A 5,000-nucleotide genomic window follows, 5' to 3' on the forward strand; every position below is an offset into this window, starting at 1 on the left:
CGGCTTAAATTGAAGGTACAACCTTCTTCTTCAAAACGCCGCGCGTGAAAGTTGAAGTTATAACTCCTGGGAATCAGAAAACTAAGTTTTATCAGCCCTAGTGGGCCAATTTGGGCCCTTTTTTCTCTTATTCAGGACATTTCAAGGCACGCGCGCTTTCGAATTTGCCGCTTCACCGGTTATGAATAATTAATGATGTCCAGGCATTCTGCGCGATGACTTGCCAAATAGTGAAGCATCTGTGTCAAGTGATGACAAGATACCGGGTTTTAGTAAGTTTCTTTTCCTGTCAAGTGTTATAAAGTTTGACAATAAATGAGCGAATTCAAAACGAAGTTCACAATCGCCCACCATTGTTTCTGCAAAGTCAAAAATTTACTCTCCAAGACGAGGTTATTTATCACCAAGTAATTCCATCATTTTGGAAATAGCAGCAGACCTGTTTATTTTCATGAAACCTTTCCTGCTTACAGAGCAATACTAAAAATATCCTCCCGTATCACGTTTCAACCTTAAGCTCGAAAATTCAATACACAACATAATATTATAATTCACAAAGGCAGAAAATATCACAGAATCCTTTTCCAGCGAAACATTTTATTGAAACAAACAACATAAGATGCACTAAAACGCCATTCGCGTTGCAATGACTTTCCATTGCTGGTTAACGAGAATAACAAACTTAGAGGCAGAATGTATATTTATATTTAAGTTAGCACAACAGAAAAACGCTAACCACATTTTGACACGAAAATGCTTTACTATTGCCATAAAAACTATCCAGTTAAGCTCGCATATTATAAAACATGATGAATTCATAAAGGCCACCTTTTCCAGCGAAAAATTTTTTGAAACAAACAACACATTTGCTCTTAGAGGCAAAAACCCCTTCCTATTTCGTTTCGTGCATGAAGAGAAAAAACTCAATCGTGTCAAATATGCGCAATATTTCAACAAACTAAAATTTCAGGATCAAACCGTTTCCATGAAGAACCTTTTCCTTGAATAATGAAGCACAAAATAGACGACAAGCTCTCTTTCAAAGAATTCTTGGCTGTCACATTTCCAATTTTTTTTTACCTGAAGACTGTGCAAAGTTGATCACAGATCCACTTAAGGTGTTCGATTCGTTCTCTGTCTTTGTTGAACCCGGAAGTTACCAGAGAATTTTCCATTTGGTTTCAGTGTTCTACATAACAGCACACTTGGTAAATATTATTTTAGAAATGCAGCTCACTTTGATTTCTGCTCGACGGGCGACAGATTGTTATCGAAGTCCATTACTCGTCGCTTCTGAGATTCTAGGTGTTGGTTTTCACCGCCTGCCTAGTTTATCCAACTGACTTTCCATTATTGAGTTCCATAAGGGTATATTTTGTTTAAGGATCCACTAAAACGCCATTCGCGTTACATGACTTTCGACGCCATTGCAGGCTACAATAGGTTAATGATTCTACTGTGTCCACCAGAGAAATCTACGCAGTTCCACTACCCTCTCGAGCCTAAGAAAATACGCGCAGAAGGCTCTATGCAAAAAGATACCACTTACCAGGGGAGAGACAGGCAAGACTTTTACCGACAAGGAAGAAAAAAAGAAAAATAAAACCGAACAAATGCCACCCACTTTTAGACTGGGATTGCAATACGGCAACCCAGAGAAAAGGAACGGGAGGTGCGTGATGCGTGACCGCAAAGGTGACAGATCGATCAGTGTTAGAAATCAAAAGCAAGGCAAGGTTTCGAAGATTTCTCAATTTTTGGTGTAAAATAAGTCTCATTGAGTTCTCCAAACGTTGAAACTCAATAAATCTAATCAGGTAACACCAAACCATTCGCTGACATAAATTAAAAGTCATATCAGTTAAGTCACGAGATTCGTATTTTCTACTCAAAATGTTGAATTTTCAGCTACCGGCTCGAATTTTTTGCGCTTCAAAATTACGAGTGCCCACAATTTTTAATACAGATATTTGTAGCTTAGCCTTAGTACATTACGCTGATAATAGTCTTCATTCATGTACAGGTCCCACTTTTGAAAAAAAATCTGTTTGTTTGGAGGTTATGTTGGCAAAAATGCTAAAGAGGTTTTTAAGAGGGTTTGGGAAAAAAATCATAACTTTGCTTGTGTTTAAGATAAGCGAGTAGTTTTCAATTCTGTGGAACGAAAAAAAATATCAAGTAATTCTGAAAAAAAAAAAGGTTGTTTTGTTAAATGTGCGAGTTTTAGCATGCATCACGTAACCACCAAAATTTGGGTTTTCAATTTCCGGTTTTGTGTGATTTTCGACTTGCCTATACAAAAAACTCGTCAAAAAATGTAGAAAGCGAATCTGGCGAAATAAAGGCCATTTTCGTTCATCGCATATGTTGCTTGACTTGAGTAGAAAAAATGAGGGCAATCCATTTTCCACCAAAGTTTGAGTGGTTAGTTCTTACACGGACACGCTCTTAAATATTCCTATTCAAAATAACTTAAACTCGTGCAAGTTCTTGAAGAACTTCTAAGTACTAAAAATTATCTTTAATGTAAATGCTACAATTTGAGCAATTTTCTTATTCAATTAATTCCTATTATTCAAATACATTCCCATTCAATTGTAAGACCTTCCAATTACTTTACTGCAGAACCAATACTAAACAATTCTCCGCGCTTTTTTATCAAGCTTATAAGTTTTACAATTCTCCTAATCGATGTTGTTTCTGTCAACTTTCTTGTCTACGTATACTTTTAAGAAAATATTTCAAGGAATTTTTTTATAAGAATTATTAATGTATAACGCAGTTGTTTATTGTTTGCTACGAAATTCATGTTTGTTGAAGATCTGAAGAGCAATCTGTCTACTTTTTGGCCTTTTATACTATTTCATCTCTTCCAGTTTTCGAGTCTCTAATTATCTTAGTCGTTCGTTGGTTAGAACAGATCCATTCTAGGTCATGTTACTGAGGAGGTCTTGCCCAAGTTTGTTTAGAGGGATAATGCGTCTCTAGTTCAAAACGACAATGATTCGCGTGTTTTTCCTGATTTTTAGTCCTGTGGGATAGTTACACAACATCGGATTGTTTCACATTTTTGGCAGGCGTTGACATCATTTTTGGGAGATGGGAACTTCAAGACATGCCGACCAAAAATGAACGGTATCTCGGAATAATTGCTTTCGTTTTCGGTTTTATACAACACTTCATTGAAATTCGTGTCATGCATGATCACTGTGAAACTCAGAAAACCGTGAAGTACGAAATAACAATATTTCTGCACTGTTAACTCAGTTGTATGTATAGTGATTAATCAAAGTAAAACCCACAATAGGATACTATAAATAACCATACCAGTGTTTACGGATCTCCGAGTTTCGCAGTAAGAGTTTGACAAACTGCCCTCTCTGTTGCTGGAGTTCTTATAAAAGAAAGCTATATCACTATTTCGTGATCTGTCAAGGTGCAATGGTCCACCTTTAATTCAATTAATTCAGTGGGTGTCAGTAAAGACGTGACTGGGTTGTGTCTACAACAACGATTTTTAATGTACAGAGAGTGGAGGAAAGGAAAAAAATCCTGGTTCTTTTTTTGCAACAATCGCCCTTTTTACAGTTCCCGGCGCCATATTGGATATGTAACCGCGCAAACATGATAGCGAGGCTAGTGTTGAGTCGCGGAAGATTCAAAACAGCTGATAGTAGTGTTAGAGTAGCCTTTGTAGTACGATTTCACGTTCTTCTTTGCGATCGTTCAACCGAAATGGTTTTAAAATATAAAGACCAGGAAATCGCGTCACTCACTGAGACCCAAAGGCTTACAGCCAAATATTTACGCATTATTTTGCGATCCCATTCAGAGTCGCCAGGCGGGACGAAGGCCGACTTGGTGTTAAAAGTCTATGCATTGCTTATGCGAGAGATTTTTCCATCGGCAGTGAATAGCGAATCGAATATATACATGGCTAATTTGTACTTACGGGATGAATAAAAATGGATCTCATTTCTCTCCCTCCCTCTCTCTCTTCTTTCCCTACATCGCCCACACCGTTACTCGTTTTCGTCCCAGCTTCCTCTTTCTATCCCTTCGTCCTTTCCTTTTCTCCAGATCCCCCTCGGATTTTTCTGCCATTTTATCCCATGATATGTCACTCGCCGCTTGCCTTAAACTCTGACCCACTGTAAACCTCTGGATTACTTGTCCCTGTTCTTGAGCTAACGTGTCAAGTTGGTAATTCACACCTTGAAAATGATATTTATTTTGAATTCTGGCTGACTATTTACATAACAATGATACGTAATTATGTACACGTGCCGCGCCGAGCACCTACAATCGAACTTACACTTGTAGGTTACCGTTCAGAGATCCCTGTTTTACTACTCTTGAAACACCCTTTCCCTTTAATAATGCTAACCGTGACCCTACTTAAGATTAAAGGCACTGTTTAGGCTTAAGGTTAGTCCCTGTGATAGTTTTAGGTTTTCCAGTATTGCTGTGAACTGTGACTTGCTTTTCCTTCATGCTCCGTGCATGCGGCACACGTAAGTTCACTGCGTGGAAGAATGTACCGCGCTTACAGTATGATTGGTACATGCAGACTCTGGTGCATTGTTCATGGGAAACTTTTATGCACGAGTTCATTGTAATTAAAATCGTTTCATGTTTCCCTTCTTTTGAAGCAAACTTGTTTCTTCGTTCGTCTTCTCGTTCAAGATGGCTACCAAACTAAAAGCGTCCAGCAAAGGGAGATTTGAACATTTGGAAATTGTCCGTGCTTTATAGCCTATCCCGAACGGTGCATAGAGTGGTGCAAAGAAAACAATTTACTTTCGTCTTCCGTGTCCAAAACATGTGTGGAAACGCAGTCAGTTGGCAAAGACAAAGCCGTTCATCGGGAGATGGATCTGTTTCGCGATGCTCAAGAAAAAACTACAATGGATAACCTTCAATCCGCCAGAGCACATAATTTTCTGACAGTAAACTTTCCTTGAAAGAATATTAGCCCTAGCTACCTGTGGCCGGAAAGT

Source organism: Montipora foliosa, chromosome 3 (assembly GCF_036669935.1).
Source record: "Montipora foliosa isolate CH-2021 chromosome 3, ASM3666993v2, whole genome shotgun sequence".
NCBI classification, from domain to species: Eukaryota; Metazoa; Cnidaria; class Anthozoa; order Scleractinia; family Acroporidae; genus Montipora; species Montipora foliosa.